General features: G+C 33.4%; 1 non-coding gene across 1 annotated transcript; it reads left to right on the forward strand.

Moving 5' to 3' along the window:
- Nucleotides 1-2,063: 2,063 nt before the first annotated feature.
- LOC121213385 (small nucleolar RNA R71) lies at nt 2,064-2,169 on the forward strand. Its single transcript, XR_005908766.1, has one exon. It is a non-coding gene; the product is annotated as a small nucleolar RNA R71 (small nucleolar RNA).
- Nucleotides 2,170-17,676: the final 15,507 nt, after the last annotated feature.

The raw sequence follows: 17,676 nt of genomic DNA on the forward strand, positions 1-17,676 counted from the left end.
TTTTATAAGTTTCTTAAAGTCTGCAAATGTTATCGGTTTAGTTCCGAACCACTTCTAAGCATGTTTTAAGGTCTCGTAGGACCTTATAAGGGACAAAGTGATTAAGATGAATGTTGTTTTTTTAATGATGATTGCAAAAATATATGATTATGTTGTGATTAATCGGTAATACCTCGTAACCCTATTCCGACAATGGATATGGGTTAGGGGTGTTACAACACCGGCGTGTCTCTTGGCCGTGTGACCCCTGCAGCTATGAAAATTTTCAATGTTGTCTAAAAAATTCTCTGAGTTTTCAATTTTGTCCTGGCTTATTTCTAATGTGTTTTTAAGGCCTCGAGGTCTCGTATAAGGGACAATATATATGATTTTGATTGGTTTTGATGTGATTACTATTATGTTATGAAATGTTTGAAATTTCTGTCCATTTTATTTGTAATCTTCGATAATGTTCCGTAACCCTGTTCCAGTGAAGGATTCGAGTTAGGGGTGTTACATGATTGGTACCTCTTTATCAGCCTCACACTCTAGAAAAATAAAATCTGCCGGAAAAATAATTTTTTCAACTCTTACCAACACATCTTCTATTTTATCTTCTGGATATGCATATAAACGATCAACTAGTTGCAAAGTGATAGTTGTAGGTCTTGCCTTCCTTATTACCATCTTCCTGAAAATATACATAGGCATTAGATATATACTCACACCTAAATCATATTGTGCTTTACCTACATAATGGTTTCTAATAGAGCAAGGTACAGTAAAACTCCCTGGATCCTTCAGTTTTGATGGTAATTTGTTCCTCAGCATTACGTGCATCCTTCAATGAGAGTAATAGTTTTGAATTCTCCTAACATTATCTTCTTTGATAAGATATATTTCATGAACTTCACATAGTTGGGAATTTGTTCCAATGCTTACACCAACAGTATATTGATATGTAATTGCTTCAAGACATCCAAGAATTTCTTGAATTGAAAATCTTACTTAAATTTTTGGAAACGTTGAGGAAAATGTGGTGATGGCTTTCCTTCCATTTGTTGAGGTTGTTTTGCCATAGCGTTTTTATTGGCAATGCAAGGTGAATCTACTTCAACATTTTTCTGGTTACTCTTTTCCTTTGTAGCCTGTTCCACTATTGGTTCTAAATTCTTCTCATTTATGGAATCTGAACTACTTTCTTCAATAGTGGTATCATTAACAACTCCTTATAGTTGCATACCACTTCTGAATGTAATAACTTTACACTGTTCCTTTCCTTGAGATCGTCAATTTTTGGTGTCACTCGATAGTACTCCTTGCAGTCTTGAGCTTAATGTATTCCCCATTTAATTCTCTAAAGCTCTTAAATAAGCAACTTGACTTTGGATGATAGCATCATTCTTGGCCATGTATTCCTTCAACAGATCTTCCATTGATGAGGAGCTCGAAGTTGAATTTTGTTGAACATTTTGTCGTGGCATGAGTTGATTGTATCTAGGTGGTACACCCATAACATTTGTCGAATAGCATTGCTAGAATTTTCCCCTGGATTACTCCAACTGAAGTTAGGATGTTGCTTCCACCCAGGATTTTATGTGTTAGAAAATGGGTTATTGTTGTTGTTATTGAAATTTCCTATATAATAAACTGAGGCTGGATTTGATGGGCATTCATCAAAAACATGATCTTCTCTGCAGTAAACACATGCTAACTAGGATAATTTCATTTCCTGCACTGGGCATTCATCAAAAACATGATCTTCTTCGTAGTAAACACATGCTAACTAGGATACTTTTATTTCCTGCACTGCAGTTGGTAGTGTTTTAATCATATTCGTTAAAGATGATACCTGAGCTATTAGGGAAGTGATCTCATCAAGTTTCATTACCCTAGAAACTCTTCTGGCAGTCCCTACTCTGGTAGTAGGGTATTGATAATCATTTTTTGCTATTCTCTCCTGAATTTTATGTGCTTCGTTATATGATTTATCGAGCAAAATCTCATTGGTAGATGCATCGACCACCATCCTTGCATTCGCATTCAATCCATTGTAAAACATTTCCATTTATATCCAATGTTGAAAACAATGCATCAGCCATTTTTTGATTAACTTCTTGAATCGCTCCCATACTTTATATAATGTTTCGTCCTCAGATTGCTAAAAGACGTAATATCATTCCTCAGTTTGGCATTCATGTTCAGAGGATTATATCTCAGAAGGAAACTCTGAAAAAGTTCATTCCAAGATGCCACAGTACTTGATGACGATTCATTTAACCATGCTCTGGCACGATCTCGCAATGAATAAGGGTATAATTTCAGTTTCAAGTCATCTTTAGGAGCACCCTACTGCCTAAATGAATCACGAACTTTCAAAAAGAGATCTTAAGTGCAACCTTGGATCCTCAGTAGGCAATCCACTAAACTGCCCCACTGTTTGTAACATTTGAAATATCACCAGCTTTAACTTGAAATACTGAGCCTGAATATGCGGCCTGACAATTCCTGGATTCAGTTCATCTAAAATCGGCACTACTTGTTCTCTGATGGGTTTGGCTCTGTCATCTATTATTCGAGGAATATCAACATCGCTTTCTTCCTAATGTAATTTCTCTTCTCTAACCTAATATATTTTTAATTCTTTCTATTTCTTTCAATTCTTTTCTCCTTCTTCTCAAGGTTTTCTTAGTTTCTTGATCAAAAGCATACTTTTCAATTGCTAGAATGTCACTACTCATGCACCAACCAAAAATCATAAAAAAATAAAAAATCAAAACACTAATTAAGCTAAACTAATAAAATTTAAAAGATAATAACACAGCAAATATTTTATCAAAATTGTCGATCCCTGGCAACTGTGCCAAAAACTTGTTGTGTGTGAATGTGTAATGCAAATGTACATGTATACACGTTGAATCAAGTAATAAAGTAATGAGTGAGTATCGTCTCCACAGGGGTCAGGATTGACTGAAATAATTGGTTATGCTATTACTATGAAACTAAATAATAAAACTAAGCAAAAGGAATAAGTGATTAATTGATAAAGAAATGTCATGAATGATTAAGAAAATTAATTATGACTAAAAATATGCTAGGACAATTAAAATGCTGTGGTAATTTTCAAAGAATAAGTGGGAAAGAGTTTGTATTGTTGAATGATAAAGGTTGGAATTACTTAGGTTTATTTCTATAACATAATAATACCATGGCAAAATCTTAACCATTCTACTGCTCAGGGAATCACTACTGCAGTCTTCTTCTTTCGAAAGCTAGACTTTGAGCTATCATTCCGAGTTTTTGTATGTCTATAGAACTCAAAAATGATATACGGATTTTTCTCTCTTTATACGGATTTTCTCCCTTTCCTTGTACAGATTGTAACTTCTATGTCTAGAGTGCTACAAATATCCTTTCGAATACTTGCTTGTATCAACTGATTAGAGTCCAATCCAATTAATCTTTTTAGAGTTAAATCAGATCTAATAACATGCCACATATTCATCTATGTCTAGAGCTTGCATGCATGCATTAAAAATAATCACAAATCAAATAAAACAGTATCCTACTCAAAATCAAACCATGGTAATTACAGATAACAAAAATTCACCAAAAATAATTCTAAACCAAAGAAAATTAGTTCATGGGTTGAACATTTGAATCCATAATAAAACCATTCAACATCATTGTTTAAAGTCAAGAATCACAAGTTCAAAACAGAAAATAAAGGTAAAACTGTAAGAAGCTTTCGCTACTCTAGTTTTCACTCTGATAATGAGATCTAATGCAAAACCCATGGCAGTTTTCTCTTTCCCTTCCTTGCGTCTGTAATTCTTCTGCTATGTAAGTCACTACCCTATCCATTCTTCCTTTGAGAAATTATGAGAGTATGATGCAGAGAGATAGAAATCGTTTTGTTTTCTCTCTCCCTGATCCCTCTTTCTTTATCTTTTTTATTCTCTTCTTTATAGGGTAGGTCCCTCCCTCTCAGTACACACTTTTTACTTCCTCTTTTTCAAGGTGGTTTATTTGGTGCAAGTACAATGGCTAAGAGTGACATAGACTGAGTGCTGCGTCAACCTTCTGGAATTGCCATGGCATTCGTGTTGGCAATCTAACCAACATTTTATCGTGGCAATATTTCACTTCCTTCATTTTCCTAACCTTTTTTCTCTTCTTCATCCTGCACTCGCTGCTAACCACAAACAACACCTTTCTTCCCCAATAATAGAAGTAATAAATAATCACATGTATAGCATAATCCAAGCTTTGTTATGTAATGTTCTAAAAATATTTACAAATGCAAACATATGTACTTAATTACAAACAATTTATTCAATCTAGAAGCTTGAAATATACATCTTTTCAAGAGTTATCAATAGCCCATTTTGCCACCCTAGAAAAATGACCCATTACACATTTAGGTATTAGCTTTTACAAGCTTTTAGAGAATTTTGTGTTTATGTTTTGAAGATTCTTATTTCGGGTTTCGGGGTTTAGTTTTATGTCCATCTTTTGTACTCTTCATTTTTTTCGTTTTAGTGAAATTATCTTTGCCTATGGTTTTTTATCCTCTTCGATGGAGTTTTTTCACGCAAAATATTTGTGTTTGACCTTTTCAATTTTTTATTATTTTACTTGTTTGTTGCTTTACCTAGTTTATCCCCAATAACTAAAATAGTAAAACAATGTCTTCATCTTCTTTATTGGTTCTTCCGCCAAAAAACCAAACATAAAAACACCATTGATAAAGCTTAAGGTTCGACCAAGTTAAGATGCATGCATGTAAGTGAATTTCTAACTCATTTTTCATAAATTTTATGTTCTTGAGATCGTTGTAGCTTAATCTAGCTATCCCAGGGATTATTTTGAAATATTGTTGAAGTTTTGAAAAGCTACCATTGATGTTCTTAAAGCTTTTTAGATGTTAATGCTTGAGTTTGAAGCTTGATGATGAAATAGGGTTATTTTGTAAAGTTATTTTGAATAGTTTTGAGTTTAAGGACTAAAATCATAAAATGTTGAAATTGGCTTGAAATTCTTGTGAATTTTAAAGGGATGAAATTGAATTCGAAACTATGGCAAATTCGAAACTATGGCTTAGGGCTTAATTGTGAAAAATAAGCTTGTTTCAGTTTTATGGACGGAACTGAATGAAATGCAAAACTTTGAGAAATTATGAAAAATATTAATAGGAAGTCATATGCATCAAATTGATTGTTAAAAAGCAATTGGAGTTGATAAATTAAAATAAATTAATGTATAGATTAAGAACCGATAGATAATTGAGGAAAAGAAAATTGTAGATTAGACCTCGATATTGATATCTTTGCTCTTTGGCCCTGTAAGTTCATACAATATTGTCTTGTATATTTAGGTAATGTATTTATTGAATTATGTATTTTTTGGATACTCAATGTAAACTTAAATGTTACGATTGGTATGGTGAGAAAATGAATTGGAATAGAAATTATAATATTGTTATATGTATCAAGCCCGGATGAACAAGGATAGGATACAGTTAGGATGCCATTATGTCATTTTGCGTGTTGTGCGGAATTGATATGTGATGAGATGATGATATATGACATGTTATTATACAATGAATATACTGTTGGAAAATATGGACATCACATATATAATAAGGGTAATTACATGTTATTATTTACTATCATGATAGGTTAGCCTAAATTAAAAGTGATCTAATTTGGTTAAAATTTTATTGGGCTTTAATTATTAAATAAAGTATGAATCAACTTAAAGATCACACTATCCATCCACATTTTGGTAGACTTTGAAATTATTATATTTCGGTTTTGTGGCATGTAATAAAAGTATATATATTTTGTGTTTGTACAAATTATATATGTTTGATAGCCAAATTGTAAGGTTGTTCATGCCTTATTATGGAAATCTTGAATGTGGATTGTGTATGGTATATTATAGAATGAGAAGAAATGTTGATAAGTTGTGATTTGTTATGGAAAGAATGATTGGGTGATAGATTGGATGGATGTTGTGGTAATATGGTTATATACTAGATTTGGATGCCATGAAATGATATGTGTGTTGGTTTTTTTTATGGTAAATGCATTAGTGAATGTGATTTGGTAAATGTTTGTTAGTTAGTGAAGAAATTATAGCATTTTGACACTTTACATGACATTTTTTAGTTAAACTTGGATTTTATATACAATTAAGTTGAATTTTAGGTTTGAATGTTGTTTGGGGTGGTGCTGACCGCCTCCCGATGTACTAACGTTAAGAGTATGAATACTGTTACTAAAAATATGAAATTGACGCGGTGTTCGTAAGTATACGAGTCAAGTTGTAATGTAGTTTTATAACGAAGTAGGTGAGTACTAAATTAATATTAACCTAAACGTAAATAGGTCTAATTATTAATTTAAATAAATTATAGTATGATGATCATAAAGTGAAAAATATTTGATTTTGTAAGAACAAATATAAACTTACATAAAATAATAAAACTTGAGAAGTAATATGTGACTCAATCAAATCTAAGCATGGGAGACTAACTCGCTTCGATGGTCAAAACTAATTCCTATTTTGGGTTCTACTCAATCAACTAGTCGCTAACCTAGTAGGTTCTCTCGATCTTCCACTAAACCATTGAGTTGAAAAGAACTACTTTTCTCTCGACCTCACAATCCAGACCGAATTGGGGTAAGGGGTTCACAGATAGGCAATACCAATTTTGCATTAATTCCCACCTAGTGACTTCCTAGGATCATCAAGCCTAGGGTTTAAGTTCTTCCTATCCCAAACAACTGATTTGCTAAAAAATATTGCATAGAAATTAATTATTCCTATGTCCACTTGCTAATCCCCAATAAGAGGATTAGTTCCTCATGGATCCCATAAACAATATAAACTTGATGAGTAAAGTAAACATGAGAAATAGATCAAGACTAAAAGTAAAAAGAAATGATTGAAGTGCAAAAGTCCTCAAATAGTTTGCTAAATCCACAAGTCAAATTCTCCAAAGAACAATAACGAAAATAACCGAAAAGAAATCATAAGTATAAAAGAAACTAGAAACTAAAAACCAAACTAAAGGAAAATTATAAGATACAGAAAAGATGATCTCTCCAGTGTTTAATAAGCCTATTTATAATCTTAAGGTTGATCATCGTCCTTAGGCCTAATTCAGATGACGTTTCTACGTTAATTTTCATTGTGCAAACCAAAATTCCTTTAGCTTGTAAATGTTTCACATACAGGGCTAGTGTCACGAAATTTATTTCCTATGTCGCTACACTGAAGATAATTTGCTTGGCTTAGGCTTAGCTTCAAGGGTGTGTCACAGGCTCTTCTATCTATGTCGTGACACCAAAGACAGACTTGGTATTTTGGGTTCCTACTCATGATGTTGCGACGTAAAACCTCTGTGTTACAATATAGTGACCAATTTTGAGTTCTCATGCCTCTGAATAGTGTCCTACACACTTATTAAAAACGTTAGCCTTCCCTTAGGCCTACTTCGACCCCTAAGGCCATATAGACGACTCAAATCACACTTTTATTAATTGAAAAATTAAATTGAAAAACTAAATAAAACATAATAAAATTGCTTATATTCAAGCTCCTTAAGGACGAAAACTAGTTTAATTTGCTAAAAACAATTATGGAAGATCAGGTGCCATATGGCATAATGGTTTGAACTAGGAAAATTGTAAAAACCCAATTTAGTGGTACCAGAAACGATAGTTTCGGAACTCCATTTTCTGATGATCAAGTCAGTAAACAATATTTATTAATTTTATAAGGTCATTACGATATTATATTGAATTTTGGTCTAATAAATTTGGTTATTTGGAAAGTTAGTCAATGTACAAGTGTATCAATTCAAAAGTCAGTGGTTTTAGAAAGTGAGGTATCGGGACCTTATTTTCATAAATCGAGCTCATAAATATTATTATTAAATATTTACGGAGCTATTACATGGGTAAATTGAAATTTGGTCTAGTAATTTCGATGTTTGGATAGTTAATTAAAGAAAAATGACTACATTGTAAAAGTTACAAAATTTAATTGCTATTAGTATATAAGTGTTAAAATTATAAAATTATAATTAGAAGGCTTTATGAGGGAATTATCCCATCTTAAGGATAGTGGACGGATTAAGAAATGAAATAAAGAAATTATATGTTAGTTTTATATTAAAAATGTTAAAAACATAATATTAATAAAAGAAAACAAGACATTTTGGGTCATCTTCTTCTTTCTTCAAGTTTTCTACTCGGAGCCACTATTAACAAAGAAACAAAACTTTGACCAAGATAAATACTATTGCATAGTAAGCATATTTAATCCTTTTTAGTAGTTTCGGTATTTTTGAGATCGTTGTAATTTAATCTGGCTAACCCAAGGACTAATTCGTAAAGCCGTTAACTATTTTGAAACTTGACACTGATGGTTTTCAGGTTTTTATGACGTTGAATGAAAGATTTATAAGTTTGGTTGTTAAATAGCACTATTTTGTAAAGGAATTTTGGTTAGTTTTAAGTTTAGGGACTAAAATGATAAAATAATAAATCTAGCATGAAATTATTGTAATATTTTAGTAATAATGGGCTTTATATGTATAAGGGTAAATTTTACAAAAGTGCTTTTGGCTTGATTGTGATAAATGTGAAAGTTTCAATTTTAGGGACTAAGTTGAAAAAAGGTAAAAGTTTAGGGTAATAATGTAAAATGTTATTAAAGGGTCAAATTCATGAATTTAGGCATTTTAAGGTATTTAAATCATTTAATTGAATTAAATTATTATATAGATCAAATAACGAATCAACCGATCGATAACCGTGGAAAAGGGAAAATCGTCGAGTAGTCCTAGGTACTAGCCTATTGCTACTTTGTTAGGAAAGTTCGTATTAGGTTTACTTTGTTTATTAGTTGTTTGAATTGAATTATGAATGTGTAAAAATGTATAAATGTTGATATGGTTCATTGAGATAAATATTTATGTGGAAGTGAAGGTTTGAAATGTAAAGTATAAAATTATATGTATTTGAAATGAATGATGCTATTATAAGGTATCCAATGATAATGTGGAATGTGTTATTGTGTATAAAGATGGAAAGATTGTAGAAAACCAGTCAAGGCTCATGTGAACTTAGTGAATGATTAGGATACAAATGACATGTCAATAAGGTGTTCCAAGCACTAGGTGCCAATGATTACAGTTTCTAGGCACTCTATGCCGGTGATATATTTTCAGGTACTATGTACTGGTGTTACAATTTTCAAGCACTTTGTGCTGATGATATATTTTTGGGTACCATGTATCGATGATGGATACCATATTTATGCTTGGAATTTAGCATTTGTTCTAGATTCTTGTCAACTTGTGTGAGTAGTATCGTGTAATGGTTAATATCTCGATCGTTAACTTGTGTGAACATTATTTCCCTACGTATCTAAAGTTAATTTACTATATTTCTCTGGGCAAAATAATTAATGGAATTATTAGAAATGGAATCTATGACATGAATAATTATGTTTTTATTGGTTATAAATTGGCATGTGAATTGTGTTATCTTGAGATCTTGGTAATGTTATATATACTTGTTTAACCATTTGGTATGATAGGAAATGTGAAACAAGGCAAGGAATTCTAGTTATAGGTTAAATTCAAATTGTGTGCTTTAAATGGCAAGTATGTGGTGTTTAATTTTACGAACTTACTAAGCTTTAAATAAGCTTACCATGTTTTGTTTTCTTCCTTATAGATTGTTGGATTCGAGCTGTCAATTGAATCATTTTTGGAGATCACTCGAACGACGGAAATGTGCAAGTGTACACAATCGCAAAAAGTAATAAAGTGACAAGTAAATGTCGAGTTATCGTACCCACAGGGACTGTAAAAAGAATTATTTATGAAATTAATTGTAAAACACTTTGATGAGGTAAAAATAATTTGGTTTTAAAAGATGGTCAAAAACTGTTTAAAAAAACCTAAGTAAATAATTAAAAATAAAACAAAGGAGTTCTAATTCACGATTTCAAATAAGATTTAATCAAGGTAACATACTTGTGTTGGATTAATTATATTTCTTGAACTCAGAAATATTAAACTCATGTTTACACTGTTATGAATAAATTCACAGTAACCCGGTAATTTGCTAACTTATGAACAAACTTACATACAAAAATCCATTCATCTCTTAACATATCCCTATGTCAATTCAACTGACTAAACATATTCTAGTAAGCGAACATGTTATTGCACATACATACTCATTAAACTGAACTAATCTCTTGCATATCCCTATGTCAATTCAAATGATTAATTAAATCTAATAAGCATATAAAAGACTATGTGAAGTAACAAGGCATCCCTACCTTGAAACAGTTTAATCACAATAATCTTGCAAGTTATGCAAGGCAATAATATCGCTAGATACATTGCTAATTTAACCTTCAGCTACCTTAGAGGAATAAACATGCATTGATTAAGTACTGTGTCAATTAATTACAATTGCAATCCATTTAAATAATTAATTCATTAGCTACCCCACAGTCGTAACGCAAGAATAACTTAGGCATGATTTTACTTAATCAAGCATCTTACTGAGGCCTATAACAACATAAACACGATTTTAACAATTCAAGCAGGCAGAATATAATCAACCCAACACAAACTTAAGTTTAAGCCAAATTTATTAGAATAACCATTTCAATAGCATAAATATTCATAAGCATGTTCGTCAAAACAACAACAAAAATTAAAGATATAGGGAACAAGAAGCAAATCTGGTGTTTCTCCTTGGCTTGACTAGTTGCTCTGTTCTTCGTTCTTCGTTCTTCGTTTCCCTCGGCTATCAAGGTGGCTTATGAACACCTAATTGAAGCTCCAAAATGGCTGATGAGAGCCTCTTTCCCAAGAGAAGAAATCTGTACTTGAACAAGAGGGAAATGGGATGGAAAAATGAGAGAAAAGTGAGAGAGGGAATGGAATGACAAAATGTTGTGGAATGAGGGATGAATCAGAGATGGCTTGAATGATCAGCAAGAGGTGGCTTTTATATCTGAGTGTGGAAGCTAAAAATAGAAAAAAGAATCAGCCTAAGAGACCTCCCTTGGCCGGCCACACACATGGCAAAGGTGAGAGTTTCAACTTTGCTATTTTAAGCTTGGGGCAATTTCATAAAGCCACAATTAAAGGAGGGGTTTGAATGCATTTTGATAGTTCTTCAAGGGCCTTTTTGCAAGCATATTTAATCAGATAAAATGCTGATTTGGGTCAGCATATGAACGACTCTGGGCTGCCCAATTAGTGGCTGGTTCGGTTCACTCAATATGGTTCGACCAGTGCGGTTCAACTAGACCCTTTCTCCATAATTAATTAAAAATAATTTATTTAACCCAAATTAAATGGGGAATAAATTAAAATTAATTAAGTTATGAATTAATACACATTTCTGGACCGTCTTAGGCTAGAAATTAATGTGCCTCGAAACTTCAAATTGCTTCTCAGTTTTGTGCTTTCAGTAGTGTCAACCGAGCCAATTTTCGTCCTTTGTGCGAATCTGTCGAAAATAGTCAAAATTAATCAAAATTAAGTATAAAATTAACTAAATTCACCTTGTTTATATTTTTAACACGTTTTACTTATTTTATAATATTTAATTATTTTTCAACAAGAATTTACCCGGATTTGCATGAATTTAAGTAAAGTTAGGTATGAAAAAGTATATAAATTTTTGTGTTTCCACACCCCAAACTTAATTCATTGCTCGTCCCGAGTAATGCACAAAATTTGAAAAGAATTTCTCAGAAACACCTTTGAAAAATTCCTTCAGAACAACATTTTCCCCAAAATTATGAATTTAAAATACTTATGATCAAAGACAAGAAATCTAATAGTTATGCTACTTAAGTATACATATTGTTCAAATTAAATTCAACAACTTATTATAATAGCAAAATTTAGACTAAACGCTTTTGTAACAAAGACATGTTAACCCTTACCAATTTGATTTTTATTCCTTTATTCAAGACTAAGCTGCAATCATTAAGCTTAACTTATGTCTTCATATGTTGATCGTAGCAATTTCTCTCCACTAATGTAGGTAGCATGATGACTTTGAATCAATAAGTCTTTATCAAGGTTGTTAACATGGCTAGGCTAGGGGTAGGTGAAAGATGGATAAATTTTGGTTTAAAAACCCTAGACTCAGCGTCAATTGAACCTTCGAAGTTTTTACATTCGATACACCAACTTGACTTTCATATGCTCTTTTGTACATCTCTTTCAATTACATGTGCTCTTTTTTTTTCCTTTTTAAGCTAACACGAGCACTTACTTTGTGTACTGCAATTCTTGAGCAATTTTTCAACTCCCCAAAACCTATTTTCGAAGTACATTTTGAATATTACTGAGTCTAGTGTTTGGGACAATTTTATGATCATTAAGCGAAAAGTAATGGCTTAATTATTTCAAGGGTCAAAAAATTAGGCCATATAGTCTCAAAGTTGGGTTTCAAAGGATAAAATTTTATGATGGTGGGCTTGAAAGGCTTAAACGGTCCAAACAATAGTTGCCTAAAACATTTCCCATGCTCCCTAGGATTTCGCCTCAAGAAACTACGAAGTCAATTCTAAAGACTTAAACTTTCATGCATACCTAACTTTCCTAAAGAACTAAAAACTTTATGGTACGAATTTGCATGCTTTATTAAAAATACATTCATGTCATTATTAAGCTAACATAATAATTTATTGAAATAATAGAACTTTATTCAACTCAAATTGAGCATACTTAACAAAATTCGAATTTTTGAACAAAATATATCCTAATCATAATTAAAAGAAAAATTTTATTCTGAGTGGAAATAATCCAAATTTTTGGTCCCCCATCTTAAAATGAACAATGTCCTTATTGTTTAAAGTGAACAGATACTATGCACTAGGTAGGATTTTAGAAAAGAGGAGGTGAGTAATTTGACTGCTTAAATACCAAGCTCTTTCTAAATCCAATCCTAGACATGTATATATATCTATTGCCACACTTTATACTTTGTGTCTTGCTCACATTTTATTAGTGATTTTCCTCTCTTGTTTTATTATGCAAAAAATAAAAGATTCCTAATTAAACTTAATCCTAAAAATAGTCTAAGAACAAAAATAAAGTAAAGTTAAGATCCCCTCTTTATTTATTTGCAGACCCTTCTGAATTTCACTCATCTTTTGCTCTATCATTATTGCATTTGCTTGAATCGCTTCGCTCCTTTTATTGATAATGGACTCCATGGTTCAAATACGAAATCTGGAAACTCAGGCACAAAAATAAACGGCTCATTGTATATTTTCTTAAAAGCACTTCTCATCGAGTCATCCCTTATTTTTGAGTATCTCCAGTAGGCTTGTTGCTGTCATTGCATATGTTGCATTAAGTCCATCAATTTTGATAGCTCATCTCGAAGGTCTGGGCTAGGTGGTTGAGTTTTAAACATTGAAGTTTCAATATCAGGTTCAGCTTCTGGCTCCACTGATTCTACTTTATCAGGGACTTCAAATGATTGCATCGTGGAATCTTCTTCTTCATCAGGGTCCTCTGGTTCCTCACTTACTTCAACTCATTTCTGTAGAACTGAGTCTCCAGCCACTCGGTAAAGGTCCCAATCCGTGATTGTGCCTTGGCTATACCCCGTCTTCCTTACATTAGCAAGAATTTCAGCTTTCAAGCATAAAATTGTTATTGTAAAGGGGAAGTGAGCAGGGCCAGAGCGCTTAACAACACAATTCCGTATTTCCCTCAAGATGATCTTCCCCACATCAATGGTCTTTCCAGTTAGGATCAAGTACAATAAGACCATTCACTCTAATGATATTGTAGTCCCATGTGAGCTAGGCATAAGGCTGAATCGGATGAAGTAAAACCATACCTTCGCGAGGGGCGTCAAATATTCTCTTCGACAAGTGTGGATTCCTTGTTTTAACACAGTCCATCCAGAACCCTGAACTGTCAGTTCCTTGAGAATTTCTTGTAAATTTTCAGGCTTGATATTGCTAATGAATGTGAAATATTCGTCATTTTCGAAATCTGGTAATTCAAAGAACTCATTAATAGCATTTGAATTTATCGGTACCTTGATTCCGCGACTGGGACTTTTGTCATCTCGCTTGAAGTTAAATTTGCATAGAACTCACGAACTAGCTCCTCATCCACACTAGGTCTCTTTTCACAAAACAACTCCCAATTGAGGGTTTCAGCAACTTGACGAATAGTTGCCATAAAGTCTCTAAAGTTGCTTTCCTTTAATGTAAAGCCTTTTTCTGGATACATCTGTTGATTTTTGAAGATACTTTCGTATCTCACTCTGGCTTCTTCATAGTAGAATTTGTTTTGTGTTTCATCAATTTGAGCGGAAGCACGAGTTCTCTTGCGAGGCATGTTTAACCACTTTTTTTTGTAAAAATATAAGAACTCTAGAAAATAATAATAATAATGAAAGAAAAGGTGGGAATTTATAAGGAAGGTTGGAGGGTTTTTGGCTTAAGATGGATGAAAAGGTGGTGTTGTTCGGGTGTTCAAGGCAGCAGCGCACAGCAGGGAATGGGAGCAGGCAACAACGTGCGCAGGCTAGGTTGGAGCAGTACGAATGGCTCGCGGCTCCTCGTCGAGCAGATCTGTCGTGGGTGCGCGCAGGAGCTGGCCTTAGGTGCAGGATGAAAGTCTAGGCAGTTGGACAGAAGCAACATGAGGCAATGAACAGGGCCAGGCATGCAAGGCAGCACGCGATGGGAAAGTGTGCACCTAAGAGCAGCTGCTAGAGCGTGGACGTGCGGCGTGCAATGAGGTTGGGTATGCTGGCCGACTGCTGGGTGCTGCTGTGGCTAGGGGCTTTAACACTTGGGTGTTTTAGTGCTTTGGGTTTTGCGTGATAGATGAATGGGAAGATAGGTGGAATTTATAGAGGGAGAAATAGGAATTAGAGTAGAATTCTTAAAACAATTTAATTAATAAAAATTCTAAGTTCTAATCCTATACAAAGATAACAACAATTAATAATTAGATATATGCATATTAAATTATTAATTGCTATTTAATTTATTTAAACAAAGATAAGATATGAAAAAAATTAATCCTAATTCTATGCTAATGGATAAAGATTAATATATAAATTATAATAGATATAATTATATATTAAAGATTATCTTTTTATTATCATTAAAAACTTATCAAAAATCCTAAAATTGATATTAATTAATATAGATTATAATGGATATAATTATATATTAATAATTATCATTTTTTAACTAAAAACATTTATTCTAGAAGCCTTTTGAAAATAATTACAAAAAGAGGCATCTAGTTTTTATTATTTACGAAAAGAGCAACCAAATTTTAAAAATGGTTCAATTAAGTCTTAGACTTAATGAAAATTTGAAATTGAGTTGCAATTTAAGACTTGGATCAAAATTGACCCTTTTATTTGAAAAATCAAAGATTAAAATTTCTATTTAGAGAATAATTTTTCGAAAAATTATGTTAAAATCAATTCCCAGGAAAGATTGGAGGGGTCACAAGCGATCCCGCTTAAGTTCCAATCTCCTAGTCAGAATTTATTTAAACATGCTAATCCCGAAAATATACCCTAAATCATTTATTAAAAAGGAAAATAAGAAAAGTTTAAACATCCGATAAAATGAACAAAATTTCATTCCGTTCAATCTTATCTCCCTAATAGTGTTTCAGGCGCTGAGCGTTAACCTGAAAATTACCTCCCTTACCTTGGAGTTCGACAACTCCGTATGGATAGATGTGATGAATCGTAAATGAAACGGACCAATGTGATTTTAGCTTACCTAGAAAGATCTTTAGTCTGGAATTAAATAACAAAACTCGCTGACCTGCTTCAAATTCTCAAACTCGAATGTGCTTGTCATGCCATTTCTTAAGTCTCTCCTTGAGTAATTTGGCATTTTCGTAGGAGAATAGCTGGAGTTCCTCTAGCTCCAGTAAGAGTCCGGCTTGCATAGTAGATGGGATGGAAAACTTTGTTCCTTCGCTGGCCCATGACAGCTCTTATCACAAAGTCGCTTGCGCCACACATTAATTCAAATAGAAAATCCCAGTCTACTGTGACGATTATGGGTGCTGTAACTAATCGACTCTTCAAATACTTGAAAGCTTTTAAGCATTCATCATCGAACTTGAACATTGTGTCCTTTTCCAATAGTTTCCATAAGGGTTTAGCAATTTTGGAAAAGTCCTTGATAAATCTTCGATAGAACCCGGCGTGGCCCAAAAAGCTCCTAACACCCTTTACAGATCTTAGAGGTGGGAGCTTCTCAATAACATTTACCTTTTCTTTGTCTACCTCGATTCCAGTTCTTGTTATCCGATGCTCTAGAACAATTCCTTCTCTTACCATGAAATGGCATTTCTCCCAGTTAAGTACGAGGTTCGTTTCTTCGTATCGCCTTAGTACCTCAGCTAGATTGGCTAAGTAATCATCATAAGTATCTTCGAATACTGAAAAGTCATCCATAAAAACTTCCAAGTACTTCTCAACCATGTCAGTAAAAATAGATATCATACATCTTTGATATGTAGCAGGTGCATTACATAAACCAAATGGCATGCGTCTAAATGCAAATGTACTGTACGGGCAGGTGAACGTTGTCTTGTGTTGATCGTCCGGTGCTATTGTAATCTGATTATACCCTGAGTATCCATCGAGAAAACAGTATTAGTCTCGCCCCCGAGTCTATCTAGCATATGGTCCAAGAACGGCAAAGGAACGTGATCTTTCCTAGTCGTCTTGTTCAGCTTCCGGTAATCGATGCAAATCCTCCATCCCGTAACTGTTCTAGTTGGTATCAACTCATTATTCTTGTTCTCCACGACTGTGATACCTCTTTTCTTTGGCACACATTGGACCGGACTTACCCACGAATTGTCTGAGATGGGATAAATGATACCCGCACTTAACCACTTGATAATCTTCTTTTTCACCATGTCCTTCATGATGGGGTTCAGTCTTCGTTGTCCATCAATCGTCCCTTTTTCGCCATCTTCCAGGATAATCTTGTGCATGCATACAGATGGACTAATACCACGGATATTGACTATGGTCCATCCGATAGCCTTCTTGAATTGTTTCAACACTGAGATGAGTTTCTCTTCTTGCTAATTAGTTAATTCTGCTGAAACAATCACAGGCAGAGTAGAAGCGTTACCTAAATAAACGTATTTTAAATGTGAAGGTAATACCTTGAGTTCTAATTGAGGTGGTTCCTCGATTGACGCTTTTGGTTGGGCATACTCCCTCTTCTGTAACTCTAAAGATTCAAAACGGGATTGCGGATTAAATCCCCTTTGATTAGCTTCTAACAAAGCTATGTATTCATCCTCCTCTTCATAATTTGGAGAATCTGATGTCAAAATTTGTTCCAATGGATCCTCAACATAGTTGAGCTCCTTTTCCGCTATTAAATCCTCTAAATCAGATACTGCAGAACAGTCATCAATTGTGTCAGGAAATCGCATAGACTTAAAAACATTAAATGTTACCTGATCATCCTAAACACGCATCGTAAGCTCACCCTTCTGCACATCAATAAGGGTCCTTCCAGTTGCTAAGAATGGTCTTCCTAGGATAATCGGCACTTCTTTGTCTGCTTCAAAGTCTAGGATGAAAAAATCAGTAGGGAAGATAAATT

The sequence above is a fragment of the Gossypium hirsutum genome, chromosome A13 (assembly GCF_007990345.1).
Source record: "Gossypium hirsutum isolate 1008001.06 chromosome A13, Gossypium_hirsutum_v2.1, whole genome shotgun sequence".
Classification (NCBI taxonomy): Eukaryota; Viridiplantae; Streptophyta; class Magnoliopsida; order Malvales; family Malvaceae; genus Gossypium; species Gossypium hirsutum.